Source organism: Stegodyphus dumicola, chromosome 9 (assembly GCF_044657685.1).
Source record: "Stegodyphus dumicola isolate Sdum_Otavi_A_Nest chromosome 9, ASM4465768v1".
NCBI lineage: Eukaryota > Metazoa > Arthropoda > Arachnida > Araneae > Eresidae > Stegodyphus > Stegodyphus dumicola.
The window spans coordinates 48,388,529-48,401,755 of NC_140776.1; the positions used below are offsets into that span (position 1 = coordinate 48,388,529).

A 13,227-nucleotide genomic window follows, 5' to 3' on the forward strand; every position below is an offset into this window, starting at 1 on the left:
AACTTGTCCTTGGCTTAGGCTCTGGCAAAAATTCTGCCATGTAATATGGAAACGACAACAACAGATATGCATATACATTTTGACATTTGGGTAGCAGTAACATATCAAAAGGCAAATGAAGAGACTTCTACCAAAAGTTTACCTTTAAATTCAATAAACAAGACAGCAGATTCTCGAAAAGGGTTAGTTGATTGGTTGTTTGATATTAACCAAGGCAAAGTAAGCAAGAGCTACGTATCAGAACGGAGCTGCCTTTGTAGAAGTATTTCTAACACAAATTATCTCGCATTCCCATTACACATATGAAAAACCCTGGAAACGCTAATGCAACCAATCCATGCACTATGTTTCGAGCCTGGGTCGAAGTACTAATGTTCATAGAGATTATCTGCTTCAGTAAGAGAAAGGGTTATAGAGACATTAGGAATTTTTGAATTACACTGTTATGGAATAAATTGCTTATTAACTGTAAAAGTTTTTTTTTTTTTTTTTTTTCTTTTTTTTTTTTCCCTTGATTCCTTTTTGTGCCTGTAATCAACCGAGTTGACGAGACTACCAAACAGTAATTCAGACATCTATCTAGTCGTTATTGAATATACACGCCACATAGAGTTTCTGTGAATCTTCTCATACGTTACGGAAATATGAGACAGTTTTCTTCAGAATTCTTTCACGAAAACACTTATCATAATCTATATAGCTCTCGAGAGCTTTACCTTAATCTAATTTTACCCGTAATCGCATCTTCTAAACAACCAAGTGCTGATCTATACAAACCGAAATTAAACTCATAGCGAAGTATGTTCTATTTTCAGCAATCATTTCTTTTTATTCTTTTAGATAAGTTATCAGGATATAAATTTCTGTCAAGTACACTCACCTTTTAGATAGGAGGCTTGAAAGAAATAAGAAGAATACCGCTTGAGATTTCTATATTATATTTTATAATCCTTATTTTTGCAGACTGCCTTCACTCAGTTGCAAGAAAACAACATGTGCAGTTCTTAACAAAAACGAGACCATGATATTATGTATCAAAAAAGAGTAGACTCGCGCTGACATACCGGCAGGTGGCTATAGGTTAGTACGATGATCTAATATCGAACATTCTAACTCTATTTATTCATTTTTCTTTCTTTTTTTTTAATCACATCAACCTCGTTTCGCAATCATTGTTCCAGTTTTGCTGTTTACTGGTAGAATAATGATTTCTCTAGATAAAAGAGAAAGACATACGTGATATTATTTTCCCGAAGCGTTTGTTGCATGTAAAAGAATTATTGTACAGAAATAAATAATATCCCTTTTCGCTTAATTTAATAGTTATAAATGTTTATATATTTTGATTATTATAATGCATAATAATTCTAATTTAAATGTCTTTTAGTATAATGACAATAAACATGTTCGAAATTCGCAAAATACAAAATATGTTGTTCTCAGTTGGCCCGTCGCATCAAAATTTAATTTACGCTTTGAAGATTGATTGACATCAGTGGTGTCTTTCTTTCTTTTCAGTCCAAAGGGGCAATTTGCCTAGAAGGGCTATTAATTTCGTTTCGGCATTTTGCGTTGATTCACTATAAACGGCGAATCACTTTTTAAATTGTTGCCACCAAATATTAGAGCCCTGCATTATATTTAAAAATATTACATAATGAAGACTCTGAATAAATGTATGTATGTTTCTCGCATTGCGATAAAACAACGGTACCTAGAGCAACCAAATTTTGAATAAAGTACGTCTCCACTCGAATATAGGCATCTGGAAGCCCAAATTTAGAATTTGTTTTATTATCTATTTCATATTTTGTAAAGCATTTATGAGCTTTTGATTAAAAAACTCAACGATTTCAAAGCGAGCAATGGCAACACTATGCGGAGGGGGGAAAACTTTTTATCTCCAGCGCGCGAGACTGTATCCGAAATTATAAAGATAGGCTCTTTTAAATACTTTGTGTTATTGCTGTTGCATTGAATTTTATGGCTCAAGTGAGAAAAACATATTTAACAAGCGAAACGTAAAAACACTCTCCTTTGGGCGTAATAAAAAATCTGAAAACTTTCAGATTTGGGGGGGGAAGGGGGTATGTGTGTGTGTTTGCTGATTCACTATAAATGTGTTGCTTCATTTTTCATTCGATTTGTTGCCATTCGGCAAAATGTAAGATATTTATTTATTATACATTTAGTTATTTTAGATATTTATCTTCCAAATAGAAATTGTCTGTTTTTGATTAACAAACTAAGCTATCCAGAAGCAAAAAGTGCAAATTCTTAAGAATATTATTTTTCTGCTTGATCTAATTGATATAAATAAAACTGTATTTAATTCATGATATAACTAATTAAAAGGATTCAATATTTTTATAGAAATACGTTGTACATTTTTTCCCTTTTTAAATGTACATAACATATATAATGTTTCCATATTAGTCTAATTGTATATTTATCTAATATCGTTTAAAATGTTTCGCTATTGATTAAAACTACTGATAAATCATATTAAAGTTTAAAAGAGCCTTTTGGGGCGATCGTTATAATCTGAACCCTTTCAAATTAATTTTTGTTATTTATTTACATATTTTTATTTATTATTGTTGTTGCTATCATTATTTTTAAAGATTACTGAATTTTGGACGGCCATGTTTTCATGAGGTTGCAGCAAGTAATATTTTTAACTTCAGCAAGTGTGAATTGTTAAATAATATAAATGTTTAAATTGTTCAATGTTTAAACTGATTCTTAGATTTGTTATTGCTACAATACCGTTCATCTGAAATGCTCTTAAAAGTGCTCCAGTGTGCATAATCATATAATCCAGGAGTTATCAATCCATGGTAAGCGTATCACTGGTGGTACGCAGAAGAAAAAGGTGGTACGCGAAGAAGCAAAGTATTTTTAACTATTGGATTCAAAAATTAAAACCCCAACATCCTGATTGAGTTTTTTTCTCTAACACTCGTAAATTTATGCGATCTGAGCTCTGTTCAAGAGAGGTGGTGGTAGTAGTACTTTGTAATGGTGGTACTAAAGGTTTTCAATTTTTGTTTAGGCGATACGCTTTAGTCAAAAGGTTGAGAACCGCTGAAATCTACATGACGCATCAAAATGCATCCGTTTCCGCAACTGTGAACATACAAGAAAATCTTTATTTGTGGTATCTTTGCATTTTATGATATCAGCAATGCTTAGTAAAAATAATTCGAGTAGAAATTCGGAAGAGTATGAAAAAATCCTTAGAATTTATATTATAAGAACTTCGTGCTTTTTAATGCATCAGTCAATCTCTCTCTTATTAAAGCAAGAATAAACAAGTATAGCATTACTGATCCCAAGTGGTGAAGTAAGACCAATAGTCAACCATGGGTTAATTTTCATGACTTTCAAAATTTCAAGTTGTTCTATATATATTCATTTCTTTCAGTATAAAAGACTTGACTGTTTTTCAGCCTTTTGTAGATACTTCATTAGGTACTCTTGTTATGAGCTAGTGAATATTGTCGGATAGTTGTGCATTAGTCCAAAGAGATTTCGTTATATTCTATTTTACACCGTGTCTCCATACTACATTCTCTGACAACATAGTTTCGGATTTATATAGTACGGTTTGCGCATTATTTCATATTTTCCAGCATTTTTCACAGGAAACATGCCCAATTGGTCTAATGTATTGTTTTCTGGTGAAAGTAAATTCTCTTTAATTCGTTGCAATGGAAGAAATTTAACTTCCTAGAAACCTAGAGAAAACCTAAAACTGAACTACTAGAGTAGCGCATTCAAGCAACATAAACATGGAAGCAAAAGTGTGATAAAATAGGACTACATGTTGGGTGTCCGCAATCTTCAGTTCATTGATGGCATCATAAGCCGATAAGTCTATTTGAAAATCTTTAAGAGAAATCTACAACAAAGTGCCCGTGAGCTTCATTTATGCAATACTACTGCCAACAGAACAATGATCCCCAAATGTACTGCACATAGTATCGTTTGTGCTTACTCTATCATACGCCCCACACTCTCAACCATCTACCTCAATCCTCTGACTTCCCATCGAATATGGAAAGAACTTGGCAACACAGTAAGGAAACGCGATATATTGAATGCGGACGATTTGAGAAGGCTTCTTCCAGAAGAAGGGAACAAAATGTCTTCTGAAACAACGAAAACATTGGAGAATTCCATTCCAAATAAGCTCAAGGCTGTTGTCAAAAACAGAGGATTCACCAAAACATTATTGACTGTAGTTTGTTCTGATATTTTCATCACTGTTCTTTCGTTTCTGTCCTTCATTTTGATAGGTTGAAATGCTCTATTTGTTTTTGTCAGCTAATAATTTTAAATTTTAATCTAACATTTTGCAGTTATCTTTATAGCATTTTGAAGACTGTATAAATAATACATGTTTTAATAAAAATAAAGAACTTTTACAATTTTTTCCCCAACTTTTGAGAAAAGTCAAAGTGTGCTTTTATTTATGTCTAGCACTGTGTATGCATGTGTGGCATATTTACATCCAGGTAGTCAAGCAATTATTATACCATAGTACAGTTAACCAGTGTAGTTTCGGATTGTGCAATCAAAGACTTCATTAGAATAATCTCTGTCACAGAACACTTAATGGACATTGCAGCGGATCAGTGAAAATCAGCAGAATTGTGGACAAGATAGACCGAGGGTATAGTGTGATTCCAACAGAACAATGTAATAATAAGAACAAGTATGATTGCATTTTAACTATTATTAAGTATAACTGTTATTTCTCATGACATGTTGAGATGAAGCATCATGAAAACCTTTCCCGCTGCTTGAAGAATACATCCAAGCAGAAGGAGGACATTATTTTGAACGTTCACTGAAGTCTGCATTATCCGTATTATACATTACAGTAAATGCCTATGTGTTGCTACAAGTATTCACTACCTTTTTGTTGTTATTAAGAGTTAATAATTACTTAATATATATGCGTACATACGTATGCACTGCATATACTTATAAGAAATATCACAAATCATTAATCCCTGTAGTTTTGAAATAATGTTGCTTTGCAGGGTGTATGGAGACTTTTCAACTGATACTGCATGATTTTTTAAAAGTTTATATACTCATAATTAATTCTTGAAATACGAAAAATAAAGCCCACCATGAGCTGAATAGTTGAGAACCGCTAAACACTATCATTTCTATCCGTATTTATATCACGCCGAACATGTTAGCTTGATAGACCTTTCCCATGATTTTCTCGTGCTTAATGTGAAAAGGACTCAGTTTTCCTTAGAAAATATTTCATGAAGGCATGCCTTTCGTTAGGCAGTTCGAATAATCCTCCTATCTTTTGATATGATCAAAAAAGTTGGCATCTTAGTTTACCAACGAATGATGCAACTAAGCTCTCTTTTCAAACTTTATTTTATTTTATTTTTATTTTTAATTTCGATTATTTTTATTTATTTGTTTATTTTTTATTATTCCTAAAACTGTAGGAAAATTTTTTAATTGCTCATTTTTAACTTGATAACGAGATAAGAGGATATCTCAGTTGAATTCGGCTTCAGCTTCCAGTTGTCGAAAAAGCATTTTCAAGTAAATTTAATGCGACATGAAATGAAATTTTTAGCTTCGAAAATGGGAAGTACGTAAGTATAGTTGATATTAAAGTTCTCCAATAAATATATACTTTGGACGTCTAATCAAGTTCTAAAAAGGTACATTTACTGCTTATAGTGATTCATTTCGAAGACAGTTTTCTTAGGAATTAACATTTTGCTGATTTAAAATATTACCACTGTTTTGAATGTTAAAACGTAAAGAATGACGACTAAAATACAACTCGAAACAAAATTTAGAGAGCTTTTTATTAATTCACATCTTCAAAATAACGGTTACTTTGAATGTGTTTTTTCTGATGAAAATTCATCACCCTAAAGCTAAAGTGGATTTTATACCTATATAATGCTTTTCAAAATCCCTTTGTTCTCTAAATAATTCGATAAACAATAGCAAATTATAAAAACCAAATAAAAATTCATCTTTCCATTATCACATTTTAAATTTTAACTTAAGTATTTTTTTAATTTAATAAAAACCGAAAATCTCTCAGAAAGTTCGGCGTGAATCTCGCTTGCGGAAAAAAAAAAAAAAAAAGTGTTGTTGAAAGGGTGAGAAACCCACAGTATATAGAGAAATGTACTGCGTGTTTTACTTGTATACAACGCTGCACTTCGCACGCTTTTTTATATGAACTACAACAGCTGAGGTTTTTAATAATGGAACACTCAAGATTATGCAGAATAATGTTCTGTGTGTATAGCTTGAGGGTAGTAGCTTGGATTAAAAAAAAAAAAAAAAAAAAAATTCCGGAGGAAAAATATAAAACAATCTCTTTTTTGTTTCCTCTTTTCAAGTCTTTTCCATCATAAATTTTCCTGACTTTAAATATCTAGCCATTTCTGAAGAAATATGAAAGCAGAATAAATTAATTCTTCAGATTTCTTAAACTGAGCACTTTTTTTGTCAGCCTTTTGACGGAAGAAAACATGATCTTGTTATATTGATTGGGTAAGAAAAGAGAGGAACTAGAAGTTTTAATTAAAGTTCTTTTAAAAATTTTATAAAAGTAAGGTAAGCTTTAAAGATTAAAAGGGGAAGTCGTGATGCTAGACATCTGTTTCTGTTAAACCAAGAATTAACAATCGGGCATGAATTTCCCTAACCCCTGAAGGAGAAATTAATTCGACCTTAGACTAGTAAGGTCAAACAATGACAAATAGCTTATGGGAAAGACAATGTTTCCTTGAAATCACGTGATTCCAAAAGTCTGAAAAAAACTTATCATAGCCATTTTGTGAAAGTAGCGAGCTTAAATGCTAACATTTCCTTAATATATACAAAATACTTAAATAAAAACTATAATTCTGTACGTATTTTCTTTAAATTTAAATTTACGAACTGCATTCATGATCCTATTTGATTCAAGAATTCATAGTATTCTGCGGACAGTGACAGAAGCGAAATTTGAGGCTATAAAAAAAAGTAGAAAACTGTAATCCTTCGAAATTGTCCAGTTGCGTATTGGATCATTTTTGCCACTGGCATCGTATCCAATTAGATAGCACGGACTAGCGTCGACGATTATACCAGGTAAATTAGACGTGTATGAGTAGAACAATATATCATGCACATTTTTTCTTAATTAATTGCAAACTCAAATGAATTGATGAAACTGTAAATTTGTACTTATTTATCTTCATTTTCCCCCACCTAAACGATCTACTATCTTTCAAAATTAAAAGGAATTTCAAACTGGAAGAAAAGTACGCATAAGTAAGATTTAAAATTAGACAAAAAGCAAACTTAATCTGGGGCAAGGTCAGTAGGGGAAAAAAAAAAAAAAATGCTCTTCCCAATATTTAAGTTTAGTGTACTGCACTGATTTCCATAAACTATAACTTAGAACCAAGTATGCTTAGAATTTAGAATGAATTTGAATTTAGAAAAAAGAAATTTAGAATTTTTTTTAAACATTATCAATAATAATCGAATATATTTCTTATCAGTTTTAATCCTTTGTTTTCGCAACATGCTGTAGATTCAAGCTAAGGAATTCTAATAACATTAGACGACAAATTCAAACTTTTGTTTGACACATGGAAAAAATAGAACGTTTTATTTCAATTCAGCCCATCTAAATATAAAAATTGCAATCAAGTTTCGTATCACGTAATTTTTTGGGGTGTGTGTGTGTGTGTGTGTGTGGCAGGCGTAAAGTTAATTCTGGCAAAATATTCTAATTTTGTTAAGAACTTCGTTATACTGTTTTTATATTAATGCTATCTCAACGGAACTTTCAAAATAAGTAACTTTTATTTCGTGTTTCATTGTATAAGGCATTTTCTTCCTCCTTTCTGCATGCCTTCGTGGTGTAACGATACTCGGCGCGTATTCGAGAGCTCCAGGTTCGAGACCCGGCGAGGGCATGACTCATTTTTCATGTGTCCTGCTTAAAAAAAAAAAAAAAAAAAAAAAAAAAAAAAAAAAACTAATGTCTCTACAACTGTACAATTTAAATATTAGTCAAAGTCTGATTACGACTCGCATGATCATAAGCTGCATTTATTCCAAGAAAAGCTGCGATCGCATGATCGCAGCTTTTCTTGGAATAAATGCACTGAAGGGGAAAATAGTATGACAATTTACTCAATTAACGCGTTGCGCGATCTCCGGTCTGCAAAACAACTGCAAATCGACTTGCCATAGATGCCACAAGTTCTTAGTAGATAACTGGAGACATGTTATACCAAATATCTAAGCAGCGGTCACGCAAATTTGAGATATTTCAACACCGTGCTGTTTGTTCTCTCAGCAGCCGCTCCATGACATCATAAATGTGCTCTATCGGATTAAGATCCGGTGAGTTAGGTGGCCAGGACATTAACTGGAATTCATTCTTATTCTCCTCGAACTATTCACACACAATTCCAGCCTTATGACATGGGGCATTGTCCTACCAGAAGATTCCATTTCCAGCTGGAAAGACGCTATGTAAGAGCAACTGATCCGAAGTTATGTTCAGATAGTCAGCAGTTTTCATGGTCTGTTCTATTACAACTAAGGGTTTCAAAGTCGGCCATGAGAACGTACCACAAAGCATAATACTGCCATCACCAGCCTGTGCACTGTACAGGGCGGGAGCAACTGTTCGCCTGGAAGACGGCATATCCTCACATCACTATTGAAGAGATGAATTAATCGTGATTCATCCGACCAGGTTACTGTCTTCCACTTATCAATGGTCCAGTTTTTATGTTCCCGGGCATACTGTAAGCATAGTTGTCAATGACACTTGGACAATAGAGCCACACGAATGGGGCGTGTGCTCCGCAATCCCACATCCAACAGTATCCGCTGAACTTGTTTGTTCCGAAACACTTGCTCCTGGATTTGCATTGTACTGGGCTGTCAACTGAGCTACTGTCTGGCGCCGATTTTTCTGTATAAAGCGGCACAGTCTCCGATGTTCTTCTTCTTTAATGATTCGTGGTCGTTCAACACCGTGGCCATTACAATCCGCCCTCTATGAAATTCACTTAGATCAGCAGCCTTTCCAATCACTCGCAGAAGTTAAGTGCACGAATGATTCCTTACCTTCTCCCACCAGCAGTTAAACGACATTCCCACTTACTCACGTGCCCTCGACATTATCCAGACGAGTTCGTTGAAAAATGTGGGGATGATCATAATGCTTTGGCTCGCCAGTGTTACACAAACAAAAAGAAAACAAGGACCTCGCAAATTCGAGACAGAAGGCCCCTACAGTTCCCCACTATGTTTAAGGGTAGGCGAAAATAACTGAATAACGGCGGACGAAAATAACCGAATAACATTTTTTCAGTTCTTCAAATACGTAAAAGGACACAGAAATACTGTAATCGGTGAAGTATTGATTTAAAGTGATGCATGTTTTTTAATATCGCCCTTGCAAAGGCTATTAGAGATGCCGGAATTATAACTAGAGGCACCATTTTTCAGAGATCTATACAGTTACTAGCGTACACTAATGAATTCGACATTATTGGCAGAAGTAAATAAGCAGTTAAGAAGACTTTTATTTCTCTACAGTCTGCATCCAGAAACATTGGACTAACCCTTAATGAGAGTAAAACAAAATTTACAGCAGTAGTAAGTACATCACATAATCCCCTCCCATTCCAAATAAATTCGTATACTTTCGAGGGTGTTGCCGCTTAACCGGTATAGTGGGTTAGTCACCAAAACTGACTGCCGTAGCGATGAGTCCGAGTTCGAACCCCGGAGAAGGCATGGTTGCAACTGTCCGTCCCTTCATTGGAGACAATGGTGGCCACCTATTAGGTGCTTCCACAATGAAACTCGCACACAATGTCTATTAAATAAAGCGCCCGGCCATTAAAAAATAAATTGTAAAAAACTTTCGAGGGCATTGTTTAGTTTATGTACCTTGGTGCTTTCATCTCTAAAGATAACAATGTTAAATTTGAAATTGACAATAGATTATTTAGAGCTAATAGACGTTAATGTTCAGATATATGGTTTAAAGAATTTATGAATGTCTAAATTATTAAACTTCAAGACAAAAAAATGTCTTTATACAACTCTTATTAGACCTATCATATTGTGCAGAAGTGAATGCTTCCTATTAACAAAAACAAATGAAGAAAGACATTTATTTTGAAAGAAAAATACTCCGAAACAAATAAGGCTCAGAGCATCAAGGTAGAAAAAATATAGTTAGAAAATATATATTTATATAAACTATATTATATATAGTTTATGTTATATACTCTTTCAAATACTCTAATACTAGTTAGAGAAAATAATAGATGGAGAATTTTGTTTAACCATGAAATCAACAGAAGATACAAACAACCTAATATTGTCATCAAATCTTATCGTATCAGGTGCCTTGGACATATTTTTATATGTAACGACTTAAACCCTATTAAAAAAGTGACCTTTGCAAGTGTAGAAGGTACTAGGAAATGATGAAGATCTCGAACAATATCCTTACCTTCTTCATCTGTATGAAGGCAGATTTCAAGACTTTAAAAATCAATTGCTGGCGGATCGTAGCGACTGATTGGATTCATTAGAGGAAGATTATTGAGATGGCTGTAGTGCAACTGAAGAAAAAGAAGTATGAATTTTTGTTTGTATTAAGTGTGTATTATTCTTTATCTTCATGCAGTGCTTTAGGAAGTAGTATAACAGAGTAATAGCACAAAACTTTTTTCTTAGCTATAAATTGTGCAAGTTGCACAAAACAGATATACAATTCTTGTCATTGTTTAGCAAAGCATCAAAAGACTTGTGACTTATTTACTTGATCTCGTTGTATCTTTTCAGCTTTAAATGTTCTTGCATTCAAAATTAAAATAATAATTAATTAATTCGCATGATGTTACTTTTACACTTCTATTTACCTACATACACTTGTTTTTTATACCAATTTATTGTACTATTGTTTTGATAACAGCAGCTATATTAATAATAAGTATTTTACTGCTACAGAAAGTTATTTACAATTGCAGAGATAGGCTGCCAAAGTATTTTACATAAATGAAAACCTAAAAACTTTATGAGAATCAATTCAACTTTCAAAACATTTGTGTCTTCGATAAAAACTGTAAAGAATGCAGAATAGCTTCTTTTTGATGAAGAAAGGCATTTTTATTTCCTGTGACATGAGTTTTTTTATATTCAAAATTCATTCAGACTTTTCATTTGAAATTAGTGCCAAACTATGGTTAAAACTTTTTTTTTTTTTTTTTATGTATATATTACACTTGTTTTTCAAAGAGAAATTTGAGGGGAATTTTGAACTTATTGAAAAAAAGAAAGTGAAAAATTAACCTTATTTGTCTCTTCTAAAATTGCATTCAAAATCAATGCAGTGTTCTGAATGACTGGGAAGGAGAATAAAAAAATTATTTTCATTAAAAAATATAAATTTCCTGCATACTCTTGAAACTATTCTCCAGTGTTGCATTTCATGCAAGTTATCACAGGAAAACTATATTAATTTCGCCGCTCTCAATCTCTCGTTTACATCTTCGCCTACGTAATAGATTAGCCAGAAGTTTACCCTATTTTCAAGAAATTTGCACATACAGCAGGTAAGTGCTATAGGCTGATAATATGAGGGACACTTAGTATCTTTCCATGATTTTGATGTTAACAAAAGGATGGCCAGTGTCTAAGAGGGGATATGCTTATATACAGTTGATTCCATCAGAACCAGGATTAGTTCTACCCTTGTTTGATAAAGCTTTCTTCAGACTTGAGCACAATAATTTCACTAATGTAAACTTCAGATTTGAAAAATCACACACAATTTAGTTTTTCTTGGATTTTAATAGCTTGCAGATCAAAACCATTGGTGCATAGTTGCCGCCAGTAAATACAACAGCAAATGCTACACCGGTAGTATAAGCAACAACCTATCTGCTGAGGATCACTTGGCTCTCTATTTTCAGAAAGGAAAGTAATTAATCATGACACAAACCTAGAGCTATTCAGACTCTTTTGTACATGTTTTCTCAGAGTACAGGTTGTGATAGAAGATACATAGGACCTCGATGAGTCTCTCTGACAATGACAGTGTACTATACTAGGCTTTGCTTTGGCCCATTTGAAAGCCAAATAGTTTGACAAGGTATCAGCAAAGAACACTCCCTGCTTTTCTTTGTTGTCAATAGGTTTCATGGTATTCACTATTTAATCATGCTTTTAAATATTTAAAAAGTATTCCAGATGACCTTGAAATACAGAGTTCAGCTGACCTGTAATTGCATCGGTTTTGGCTACTACTGCTTCATAAATGAGCACATCATTCACCATCTCTTGAGAAAAGTAGGCAAAATAGGAAAATTATTCCCACATTGCTCTATCGTGAATGTAAGGAGTTGGTCAATGCATCATCATCATTTGCAGTAGTTACAAATATTGGAAAAATTACTAGCATATTGGTTCTTTTCAGTATCAATTGAACCAAAACGGCTATGGCAAATAGCTATTTCACCAGCATGAGATGTCTTCATTGGAAAACAGCCATGTAACTGTATTCAGAAATCCATAGCAATTCATAACAATATAATAACTGCATGAGAGATACTACAGAAAGCTCAAGATCTATACCTCAAAAGAACAATATAGGTGATACCACAGAGAATGAAACAATAGGCATTACAGAAGATGGAAATACATATAAAATGATGACAAACCTTATGTGCAGATATAATCAACTGCACTAATTAGATGACTTAAGAAGACAAAAGTATTCTAAATATCAACTACAGTTTAACTACTTTAAATGCTTAAATATATTTACAACTTACAGCTTTTAGATCAGTGTGTCAGTATGGAAGTTAATGTATTCAATTTATAACATATGTGCTGATAATACCCACACTCACAACTTACATCTTAATTTCCTGTGCATCTCCACTATAAGTCACCATGATCAAGTCTAACAAAACATATTTTTCTGAATAAAATTCTTAGAAATTCACTGAATCCTTTCCTTTTTCAGAAAGTTCATATTCATTGAAAGCTGCATACAGAAATCATCAGCTCATTCAATGATACACCATATTCCATTAGCAAATTACTAAATAAGTAACACATAATGTGAAAATTGGAGTTGCAAAGTCAGCACTCAATAGCTTTTCCTATGCTGAAACAAGAATGAAA

At 33.1% G+C, this 13,227-nt stretch overlaps 1 protein-coding gene across 1 annotated transcript in view; it reads right to left on the reverse strand.

Moving 5' to 3' along the window:
* LOC118193417 (uncharacterized) overlaps positions 1 to 1,043 on the reverse strand; it is a 255,341-nt gene extending 254,298 nt beyond the window's left edge. The window contains exon 1 of the mRNA XM_085823415.1: positions 881 to 1,043. The gene's annotated coding sequence lies outside the window, so the exon portion shown is untranslated. The remainder of the gene's footprint in view (positions 1 to 880) is intronic.
* Positions 1,044 to 13,227: the final 12,184 nt, after the last annotated feature.